This window comes from Trachypithecus francoisi, unplaced genomic scaffold, assembly GCF_009764315.1.
Source record: "Trachypithecus francoisi isolate TF-2019V2 unplaced genomic scaffold, Tfra_2.0 Lachesis_group4, whole genome shotgun sequence".
Taxonomy (NCBI): Eukaryota; Metazoa; Chordata; class Mammalia; order Primates; family Cercopithecidae; genus Trachypithecus; species Trachypithecus francoisi.
Genome location: NW_022681469.1, coordinates 36,694,654 through 36,707,439, shown reverse-complemented (window position 1 = coordinate 36,707,439; position 12,786 = coordinate 36,694,654). Strand labels below are relative to the sequence as shown.

General features: G+C 37.6%; 1 protein-coding gene across 22 annotated transcripts in view; it reads right to left on the bottom strand.

Annotated features, from left to right (window-relative positions):
• Nucleotides 1-12,786, bottom strand: part of CADPS2 (calcium dependent secretion activator 2) — a 578,042-nt gene that overhangs the window by 158,123 nt on the left and 407,133 nt on the right. The window lies entirely within an intron of this gene.

Below are 12,786 nucleotides of genomic sequence, written 5' to 3'. Positions count from 1 at the left end.
TGAAATAATTATAAAAGATCTAAGGAAACAAAAAATGGAATCAAACCAAGAAAGGAAGAAGAGATATTCAGAAGTAATCAAGCAGAGTTCACAAAGAATCAGAATTTCCAGGACTAAAGAATTTGTTAATTGAAATTAACAAATCAATAAGTGAGTGAAACAGTAGATGTCGCAGCTGAAGAGAGAACTGAAGTAAAGGTTGGCAAACTGTGGCCCATCACCTGCTTTTGTCAATATAATTTTGTTGGGACAAGCCAAACTCATTCATTTATATATTGTCCATGACTGCTTCTGCACAGCAATGGCAGAGTTGTATAGTTGTAACAGAGACTACATGGTCAAAAATAGTTACAAGATTTTGTATAGTTACAAAGCCCGAAATAGTTGCCATGTTTACTGTAGAGCCCTTCACAATATTAGCCAACTCCTCAACTAGAATACAGAATTTAAAACATTACACAGGAAGTAGCTGGAAAAATATGTAGATAGAATACATGTTAGAGCCGGCGCGGTGGCTCAAGCCTGTAATCCCAGCACTTTGGGAGGCCGAGACGGGCGGATCACGAGGTCAGGAGATCGAGACCCTCCTGGCTAATACAGTGAAACCCCGTCTCTACTAAAAAATATAAAAAATTAGCCGGGCGAGATGGCGGGCGCCTGTAGTCCCAGCTACTCGGGAGGCTGAGGCAGGAGAATGGCGTAAACCCGGGAGGCGGAGCTTGCAGTGAGCTGAGATCCGGCCATTGCACTCCAGCCTGGGCGACAGAGCGAGACTCCGCCTCAAAAAAAAAAAAAAAAAAAAAAAAAAAAAAAAGAATACATGTTAGAGACATTAAAAGAGATAGAAGATAAAATGCTGAGTACATGGGTAATTGGAGTTTCAAATGAGAAGAAAAAGATTGTAGAAGAGATGATATTTAAAGAGATAATGCTATTCCAGAACTGATGACAAATATAAATCTTTATATTCCAATCAGGGTAAATAAAAAGAAATGCACACTTATACGATATCATGGCAGGTAGATCAGAAATTCATATACGTCCCAATCACAATAAATTAAATCAGTACAAAGAAACCGTATACTGTACTCATAAAAGAACAAAATAATCTTTTAAAAAAAAATCATCCCCAGGAAAAAGAGGGATCATCCTTAAAAGACTAGCATTTGTACTGCCAAGAGCCTTTTTTGTTGTTGTTTTGCTTTGTTTTTGTTTTTTTGTTTTTTTTTTTTGAGACGGAGTCGCACGCTCTGTCGCCCAGGCTGGAGTGCAGTGGCAGGATCTCAGCTCACTGCAAGCTCCGCCTCCCGGATTTACGCCATTCTCCTGCCTCAGCCTCCCGAGTAGCTGGGACTACAGGCGCCCACCACCTCGTCCGGCTAGTTTTTTGTATTTTTTTAGTAGAGATAGGGTTTCACCGTGTTAGCCAGGATGGTCTCGATCTCCTGACCTCGTGATGCATCCGTTTCAGCCTCCCAAAGTGCTGGAATTACAGGCTTGAGCCACCGCGCCCGACCTTGTTTTGTTTTTTTAAGATGGAGTCTCGCTCTGTCACCAGGCTGGAGTGTAGTGGCGCCATCTCGGCTCACTGCAACCTCCGCCTCCCAGGATCCAGCGATTCTCCTGCCTCAGCCTCCTGAGTAGCTGGGACTACAGGTGCACGGCACCATGCCTGACTAAGTTTTGTATTTTTTAGTAGAGATGGGGTTTCACCATATTGGCCAGGCTGGTCTCAGACTCCTGACCTGGTGATCTGCCTGCCTCGGCCGCCCCAAGTGCTAGGATTACAGGTGTGAGCCACCGCACCCGGCCTGCCAAGAGCCTTCGTAATGACAACAAAGAAAATCAGAAGAAAATGAATATCTTCAAAGTTCTAAGAGAAAACAACCATCAACCTAGCGCTGTATAACTAGCAAAACTTTCTTTGAAAAATTAGGATGAAACAAAAGAAATTCCCGACAACAATTCACAGTGTATTGGAGACCATTTATAGGAAAGTCCAAAGAACATTCTTCAGAAAAAAAGGAAAATTGTTTCTAAATCTAAGCAAGTACTGAATACAAAATACTATTTAATTTATAAGTTTTGGGAAAAAAGGATATAACTAAAATACCACATAATTTAAGCATGTAAGCCAGAAAGGGGGTGACTGAAGGGTAATATTCTAAGGACTCTGAACTACCCAGGAGGAGAAATCTGCTGATTAGAGTAAGACTTTAAAATTTCAGCAACATGCCTGGTAAATCTCAAATGCAATTGTTGGAAAATATTAACTGTTAAGAGAAAAAAAATAGAATTAAAGAAAATAACTTCAATTAAACAAAAAGTATACCAATAAAAAGGAAACAAAAAGTTTATAGAACATGAGCCAAAAAAGAAAGCCTAAAATAAAATGGTAGAAATGGATTTACTTTTATTAATATGTGATTTACTTTTATCAATTACATGGTAAGTGTAAGTGGAACAAACTAATTAAAAGACAGAAAAAGTCATATTGAAAAATTAAATCAAAATCTAGTTTACTATTTATAAAACACTAAAATATGGCCGGGCACGGTGGTTCATGCCTGTAATCCCAGCACTTTGGGAGGCCGAGGTGGGCGGATCGCCTGAGGTCCGGAGTTCGAGACCAGCCTGACCAACATGGAGAAACCCCGTTTCTACTAAAAATACACAATTAGCCGGGTGTGGTGGCGCATGCCTGTAATCCCAACTACTCCAGAGGATGAGGCAGGATAATGGCTTGAACCTGGGAGGCGGAGGTTGCTGTGAGCCGAGATCGTGCCATTGCACTCCAGCCTGGGCAACAAGAGCGAAACTCTGTCTCAAAAAAAAAAGAAAAAAAAGGCCGGGCGCGGTGGCTCAAGCCTGTAATCCCAGCACTTTGGGAGGCCGAGACGGGCGGATCATGACGTCAGGAGATCGAGACCATCCTGGCTAACATGGTGAAACCCCGTCCCTACTAAAAAATACAAAAAACTAGCTGGGCGAGGTGGTGGGCGCCTGTTGTCCCAGCTACTCGGGAGACTGAGGCAGGAGAATGGCGTGAACCCGGGAGGCGGAGCTTGCAGTGAGCTGAGATCCAGCCACTGCGCTCCAGCCTGGGCGACAGAGCGAGACTCCGTCTCAAAAAAAAAAAAAAAAAAAAAAAAAAAACAGAAAAAATCAAAAAACACTAAAATTCAAGAATATAGAAAGGCTAACCATGTAAACAAACATATATCAGACAAATACTTATCAAAAGAAAGCTACATTAATAATCACCTACATATCATGCAAAAATCATTATCATTATTAGTTATGATGACCATCACCAAATGATGATGATAATGCCCATCTACCAGGAATATCTAACAATCTTAAGCTTGAATACAGAACAGCCTTGAGCCAGACACAGTGGCTCATACCTGTAATCCCAGCAAGTTGGGAGGCTAAGGAAGAAGATCACTTGAGCCCAGGAATTTGAGACCAACCTGGGTGACAGAATGAGATCTTGTCCTAACAAAAAGCAACCTCTCAAAAACTAGCTTCAAAATATACAAAGTAAAAATTTACAGAAATAGAAAGCAAAAACCACCATGACAGTTGTAGATCACCACCCAACTTGGTCATAACCCCACAGATCAAACAGGCAACAATTAGCAAGACTTTAGAAGATCTTAACCACAGAAATCCTGTTTGCACTGCCTAAAGAATACATACATTTTTTTCATGTGACAGAAAACATTTATAATATTTGACACATATTTGGCCACAAAGGAAATCTCAACACGTTATAAAGAACTGGTATCATACAGATCACATTCTCTGATCACAAAGGAATTAGGTAAGAAATCAGTTCTGAAGAAAAAAACCAAAAATGTTTCATATTCTTAGATTTTTTTTTTTTTTTTTTTTTTGAGACAGAGTCTCACTCTGTCCCCCAGGCTAAAGGGTAGTGGCCGCGATCTCGGCTCACTGCAAGCTCTGCCTCCTGGGTTCACGCCATTCTCCTGCCTCAGCCTCCTGAGATATTTTAAAACATATTTATAAATAACTTTGTGTCAAAAAATTATGAAAAGTTAAAATTACTTAGAATGAATTTTAATTAAATAGTACATAAGACATTTCTATATGTAGTAAAAACAGAATTTAGTGGGGGAAGTTACAGCCCTAAACTCTTAGAAAAGAAGAAAAGCTGACAAGTAGTGAGTTACACATCTAACATAAGAAGTTAGGAAAGATGACATAACCTCACTAAGGAAGGGTAGGAGACAAAGCTGCTTTCCTATTAATCTATGGAAAACAGTGTTTTGACTGGAAACTGAAAGGTTATGTAGACAAGTACTATAGCCTAGTTGGCGAATTCCAAAACTGCTTTGCATGAAGATCAGGGGTTGAACAATTTTGTAAATGGATGGTAGAAGTAAGATTTCTCACTGTTGAAAAGATGAGTTAAAGATAAGGAAGAAAAGCATGCTGAGATGAATGTTGATGTCCTAGATTCCAGTTGGAGATGTCAGTATGAACTCATGGATTAGTATACATCATATATCAATCACCTAGCCCTGTCCAACTGAGAGGGCCTGGAAGCCATGATTTTTCCAGCAGAAATAAGCACACATGTCACCTAGATCTTGGTTTCTAAATACCGTTCTCTAAAAAACAAACAAACAAATGAACAACAACAATAACAAAACCAGAGCTCCCTGGAAAACTGATTAATTCTTGGGCTAGAGTAGGGAAAATAAAAGATGAGCTTACAGCATGTCAGTTTACCAGAAACTAAGAAAGTGCTCAAAGACGAAATGAGTGGGGCATATCAAAGGGAGCCAGTATAAAAGAGCTTTCAATGGCTACAGCAGGAATAATCTGAGCAACAAAGTAATTTAGATGTATTAGATTGAACCCAAGGTAGAAAGCAACAGAACATGAATCTATAAGATATAAACAAATGGTTAAATAAATAAATTGAAAGAAGAGACATATATTCCTTATAGAAGAATTCTGAATAATGTATGCGCATAGTTCTCCTTCTAGGAGGTGGGGTTTATTTCCTGTCTCCTCTTCAGTGTGTACTGAAGTTAGCTCTTTTCTTCAAAATAGAGTATGAAAAAAATAAAAATGACATCTTTACAATAGAGAAATGTGACAAATACTACCAGCATGTCATGTGGATATTATGTACTCCCTGATAGAATGTGATGAGAAAGGTATTTCATCTCTTTATAAAAACCCATAATCTCAGGCTAATCATGAAAATGTCAGACAAACCCAAATTGAGGGACAAACTTGACTAGTACTCCTCAAAACTGTCAAGGTCATGAAAAACAAACAAAAAACCCCTAAGAAACTGTTATAGTCATGACAATTAAGTGCAACTTGGTATCCTGAATTGAATCTTGGAGCAGAAAAAAGAACATTAATTTAAAATCTGGTGAAATCTGAATAAGGACTGGTATTCAGTTAATACTAGTGTGCCAATGTTAATTTCTTAGTTTTGACAAATGTATAACAATAACATTAAGGGAAATGGAAATATGCACTCTCTTAGTAACTTTTCTGTAATCTAAAATTATTGTAAAATAAAAAGTATACCAAAAAAAGAAACAATATAGTTCAACAAAGCCAAAAGTTGCTCCTTTGAAAAGACCAATAAACTTGATGGATTAAAAGAAGAAAAGAGAGAGAAGGTAAAAATGAACAATATTACACTGAGGAAGGGAAGAATTATAGACTGAGCAAAAAATACGAAGAAAACAACTTGAATAACTTAATATCAATACTTTTAATAACTTAAATGAAATCTACCATTTCCCAGAAAATCATAACTTGCCCAAACTGACTCAAGAATAAATAGAAAGCCTGAGAATTTCTGTAGCTACAACATAAACCAGAACAGTTAAAAATCTTTCCACAAATAAATTCCCAAGCCCAGATAGCTTAAAACAGGGGTCGCCAACACCCAGGCTGTGGACTGGTACCAGTACATGGCCTGTTTGGAACTGGGCCACACAGCACGAGGTGAGCGGCAGGCAAGTGAGTACTGCCTGACTTCCACCTCCTGTCAGATCAGGGTCGGCATTATATTCTCATAGGAACCCGAACCCTATTGTGAACCATGCAGACAAGTTATGCGCTCCTTATGAGAATCTAAGTAATGCCTGATGATGTGAGGTGAAGAGTATCATCCCCAAACCATCCCCCACCCTACCGCTCTACCCACTCCGTGGAAAAATTGTCTTCTATGAAACCAGTCACTAGTGCCAAAAAGGTTGGGGACCACTGGTTTAAAAGATGAGTTATTGAATGAGATAACTTGGACACAGGAAGGGGAACATCACACACTGGGGCCTATTGTGGGGAGGGGACAGGCTGGAGGGATAGCATTAGGAGATATACCTAATGTAAATGACAAGTTAATGGGTACAGCACACCAACATGGCACATGTATACATATGTAACAAACCTGCACGTTGTGCACATGTACCCTAGAACTTAAAGTATAATAACAAAAAAAAATTAATTTAAAATTAAAAAAAACGATCATTTAAATTTTAAAGAGTTTTAATTGAGGAAATGTTTCATTGTATAATTAGTTCAACCTTCTCAAAATTTAGGTAGCAATGTTTTTGATATAGATGGATTCTTTGTTACCTGCGAACGTTAATATTTATAAAGAGTATACCATGGTAACAATGAGTGAATAGGCTGTAAAGGATCTTCCACAACCTTGCTTACTATCAAGATGTTCAGCAAAACACCCAGGGAGTTTATGTGGAAAATCAGTCCAATTTTTCCTGTCTCTCTTTAGTGAAATTAAGTGTTCTTCATAAAATGCTTAACATGTACCTTACATATTTTTTAGTTTCATCCCAGGCAGTGTTCCAAGTATTATTGCATCCCTAAATGCTAAAGGTTCTTACGGTTTTAACAAAGAGAATACTCATATGGTAAGACTTTATTAATTAGGATGACTGGGAAGGAGTCATCTGGGTGTAGTATGCATACATTATCATGTATTTTCAAGCAAGATGAGTTCAGATACTTAAAAGTGCTACCTAGAAGTTTCAATTTCAAGTTTTGATCAACGTTGTTTTGGAATTAACTTTTTAAGGCAGTAGTGTAAGTAGATTATATTGCTTAAAGCTCATTTCATGTTTTAATTATGTTAATATATTTTTGTGAGTCTTACAGAATATTTGGATACAGTTTATTTTCTTAAACAGATAGACGTTGGCCTTAATTATGAGGCAGCATGTGTTAATACCTTTATATTCTTGTTTTCCTTTTTTATTATAAAGATAAACTTCAGTCTACATTTATTCAAAATAAAACAGACTCTGATTTAGTGATTTATAAAAAACAATAAATAAATAAAAGATGAGTTATTGGTAAACTACAAAAAGCCATTCAAGTCTTATACAGAGCAAGTGGGAAAGCTCCCCAGTTCATTTTATGTGCCAACAATAACCTAGATACCCAAAACCAGTATGAGAAAGTAAAATAACAAGCCAATTTTGTACATAAACATAGATCTACAAATATCAAACTGGAATGGCAATAGTAGTGGTAAATGGCACCTATGTGCATATAGAGCGTTCTTTGTTTGATTGTTTCTACATACAGCATTACATACTGTTTTCGAAAAACGTACTCTGTTAAGAATGATAAGAAGATCCAACTCAAGACCCAAAAACTTTGTCCCATACCTAACTATTGAGAAGAAGAAGGCTCTAAAGGTAGGAAGTTTAAGAAAAGCTATGTTAAGGTGTAGCCCTTGTTTCTGTTCATGGTTAACCTGATATAGTCTAACATATACTAAAAAATTTCCTTTGTCTTGTCTCTTCCTCAGACCTTCAGCAGGCTGTTTTATTTAGGATCTCAGAAAGATTGAGGAGTTGCAGAGTTTGAATGGAAGGTGTGGAAGGAAATCACAGGAAATTAATTAGATGACCTTAGCAACTATTTCCCAAATTGCGGTCTGTCTACATAGTTATCCCGGATGACGAGGTTCTGGGCTCCTGCTTTTCACTCTCTTTGCCACTCCACTCTGGGACCCACAATGTTTTTCAGCAACATGGGGGAGGTAGGCAGGGAGGCCCCAGAACTTCAGCATGGCTTTTCCCCATGACCATGGATAGTAGATGAGGTGAGGTACTGACTCAGGGCCCTTCCATTCTCATCCTCCTGATTGAAACCTGTTTGTGGTATGTTGTCATAACAAAATTCACCTGAGCACTGCAGTGTTTCACAGAACAATCCCCAAAAGCTCATTTAACTAATACACTGCATTAAAAAAATTACTACATGCTATTTAAGCAATATTTCATCATTTACAAAGTACTTACAGAAATTTATTTGACCTATTTAGGAACCATACTGAGCAGGTAGCATTAATTTTATTACTCACAAGGTACATAGGGAGAAACTGAGGCTCAGACAGATTAAAACCAATTGCTCAAAGTTAAGTAGTTCATCAGTAGAAGAGCCAGAACGGGAACACAGATGTTCTCATTCCTAACTCAGAGATATTTCCAACACACTGAGCCTTTCCCTTCCCTTTTATTTTTCTCTGGTTTTGTCTGTTTTGTTTTGTTTTGAAAGGCACAATTATCTTGCTTCAGTACTGAACTTGAGGTTGGGTGAGTATCGATATTGCTAGGAAAGTCTGCTTTAGGTAGATTTAGGGTTGTTCTATAGTTTTTGATAAAATAAAAAAATCCTCTAGTAATATTTGAAACATACTCCCCCAAACCCATCCCTTCTGCCTTTGCACATTTAGCACATGGCATAAAACCTGTCAGATCAGGCACATTACCTAAGGATAACCTTGCTTATGACCTTTCATCAGGTTGCTCACCTGCCCCAAAAGTAAGTCTCTCATTTACAACGTGTGTGTCATGTATACTTAATTTCTATATAGTCACATATCCAAGACTAGAATTAAGTGAACACTTTTGATGATCCTATTTGATGCAATTATCTATGTTTTTTCTCAAAAAATGAATCACTGTCTCTAAAATTACAGATTGGAAGTTTGAGGCATAATTTCTGAAGTGACAGTCAAGGGGAAAGGTTACCATCTGTGAAGACAGAGGTATTATGATATGATGATTTGACTGATGCCCATTAAGGTTACGTACAACTTTGTGATATAATCTGGAATCCATAGAAAACTGAGATTATTTTATATATAAAACTACAGTCATGTTGTACTCTTGTGCCCTGTACTTGAAAGCAAGCACATCTGAGCTGTCCTTTGTCAGGCATGCAGCAGTTCTAAGACGGCCCTACAAAACTGTAGAGGAGTCAGTGAATACACTGTATGCCTTACATTAAATTGGGACATAAAAGCCATTTTGTGTTGCTGCTTCAGTTTCTCCACCCTCAGCCTGACTTACAAAACCAAGATGTATAACCACACATATCAACCTAGAACTTTGCCCTATGATGCATTGTCTCTGAAAGCCTCTTTTCTCCTTCCTGTCAGTCCTCAGCGGCACTATGGCTGAATGAGTGGTTGTGTTATTCAGAGATGTGTGTGGCTATCATCCTGCATGAGTGGGTCTGTTTCTGTCCTTGACTCACTTTTTCTTTCTTCCTTTCTTTTTCTCTCTCTTCCTCAGTCTTAGTACCAGCCAGACCTTTTCTGTTTAACTCTATTCTTTTATTTCTGAAACACTCAGAGTGCTATTCAGAGATGTATCTGTACAGAAAGAACACACCTAGAGAGCTCAACACTGTGCAATAGGATGTGCTCCCTGAAAAATTTCAAATCCAGACAGCATTGTTGTCCTTCACTTCAGTCAATAACAAAAGGAAATCTTTTCTCCTTTTGAATTTATGACAGAGGTAGTTCAGGTAATGAGCAAAACGACTCTCTGAATATGTGTCTTGACAGATGTAAAAATGATCATAAAATAAGACTATGGCAAACACTGTAGAAAAGTCAGACTTGACATTGACTGTATTTTTAAACAAAAGTCTGTATAAATATCAGATGCTACAGACATGGATAAGAGAAGCACATTATCACAAAGGGAGGTTGCCAAAACCTGAATATTCCATTAACAAAGAAATTAGAAGTATAATTATATACACATTGAAATATTTCTATTTAGAATGAGGTACAATCCTAACTACATAGTGTTTACATTTTTCTTCATCTCACAATTTACATCCTCTTGGGTTAAATGGCAAAGGAAAATATATTAGAATAGTAAGAGTAATTAATACTGATAGTATTTTATAATTATGTAGTACCTTCACATTGGTATTTGCCCCTTTTATGTATGATCTGAGTTTCAGAAAGGTTAAGTGATTTGTTGAACATGGCTCAGTTTGCAAATTTCAGAGCTGGGATTCAAGTGAAGATCTTTTGCCTCTTTCTGGTCTTTCACTGTGGCGGCATAGTATTTCTGAATGACATCTGTTGGACTGTAAACGTCACAGGAAACATCATAACTTTCAGCTTATCTTGGATAATTTCTATCCTAAACTGAGGTTCAAATTTCCCTCAACCCTATACTTCTTCCTTTCTTCTTCTTCTTAAGCTATATGACACCTCAATGCTGAATCAGAGACTGATTCAAATTTCGATTCTAAAACACCACCAGAGATACCTGAATGTGTACATAGTTTAATCTTTGGGAAAGTGGATTTCATGTGCAATATTAAAGATAATATATGCATGAACATATAAACATACCTTGAATTACACATTAGAGTATCATTATAAAGAAAACAATAGTTTTACAGAATAAAAGTAACTATGGCAACCAGTAGAGTCAAATCAGGCTGCCTCCCAGGCAGCAGCAGTAGCTCCTTGTTGCCTCAGTAACTTTCCATTACAATGTGTCTCAAACACATATATTTTGGGGGCACATTAGCTGAATTTCCCACTTTATGTTCCCAATTTAATTTTACCTTTCTGTGTGGATGAATAAAATATTCTGATTATACAATTTGCTTTGGGTTTGTCTGTTTCACTGAAACCTTCTCATCCTCTTGCATTTCAGAGGTCTGCCTAGTGCTGGAATTAACTCATTCAGACACTAAGAACTTTTTATCTGTACTTATCTCATTACCTTTGTCAGATATCCCTTAGTCAGAAGGAATTGAGACAGAGTCACGAGACAAGAGACAGTTTTAGTAAAACAGCTCCTATCAAGTTAGCCACCCTGACTGACACCTGTACCCCCATATTTTCTAAGTGCAGAGGGTTGAGTGTGAGATAGTGGGAAAAAAACTACTAAAATCAGCAACATCCTCCTAATTCCAAACCAAGGCTGGGCTCCAAAATAAAGTGAAAACCTGAGTAGACTGTGAGACAAGGATCAATCTTTTTTTATTGTAAGCTGAGAAATGGCAGCACTGGGGACTTCAAAGGACTTCAACAGATATTTATTGTGTACTTACAATATGCAAAACACTGTTTTAGGTATGTGGAGGATAATAGATGAATGAGAACTGATTTTTGCCTTTAAAATATGATCTAGTGGCACAGAAGTGTGTGTGTGTGTGTGTGTGTGTGCATGTACACACATGTAGCACGTAAGTATATATGACAAAGGTAACGAGATAAGTACGGATAAAAAGTTCTTAGTGTCTGAATGAGTTAATTGAAATCTTCTAAGATGAGTTTTGTGATGTCTGACTTTTTAAAACTGGAAAAAAGAAAAACATGGAGAATAAACAGGTTTTCTGGGGTAAAATTTTGTGGAGATAAGAATGGGTAGATGGAACAGGATGGTAATGGGAAAATGATGCTATCACTTGGAATCTATTTTTAATTTAATAATCAAAAATCACTTAAGCTTTTTGAAAAAGATTGTGGTAAAAGTTATTCTGTTATTTTTTTGACTGATTGGTAGAATACTATAGAAAGAAAAAGGAAATAAAGAGGTAAATTCAGATACATAGGCAAGAAAAAAATGAAGGCCAGAATTAGGATAAACAATGGAAATGTAAAAAAGAGAATGTTACGGGGCACTATGGGAAGAGAAAATTGATGTTCACAAATTGGGGATAGGAGGGAAAAGAAAAAGATGAATAAAACGTTAATGGGCCATTAATGGAAGAGATATTAACACAAATAATGAAGGCATTCATTCATTCATCAAATATGTACGGAGCAAGATTAAGAGAAGGGGAGTGATATTGACAGATTTTTATTTATTTTTTATTTTTATTTTTAAAGACAGAGCCTGTTCTGTTACCTAGGCTGGAATGCAGTGGCACGATCTTGGCTCACTGCAACCTCTACCTCCCGGGTTCAAGCGATTCTCATACCTCAACCTCCTGAGTAGCTGGGATTACAGACATGCACCACCAAGCTCAGCTAATTTTTGTTGTTGTTGTTGTTGTTTTTTTTAATAGAGATGGGGTTTCACTCAGTTGGCCAGGCTGGTCTCGAACTCCTGGCCTCAGGTGATCCACCCTCCCCAGAGTCTCACAGTGCTAAGATTACAGGCGTAAGCCACCACGTGGAATGATATGGACAGATTTTTAAGCCCAGAGATAGATAGCTGTGGAGGCCATCATTAGGCATTTTTTTGGCATCTTGGTAAAACAAGAGTACTTGTTCCTAAAGTGTGGATTAGGGAAGGGGCTGAGAGGAGACTCTACATAAACCCCATTATTTATCTTGTTTTATCAGTGAAAAGTTATTCCACAGAGGAAAAGCAATGATCATTAGTTACACACAATCCTATGAACACATCCTACCCAGGCACATGTATGTATTACAACAGGAATCATAGGGATACTTAAGGCTGTTCAGACCTACTAGTAGGTGGTATATAA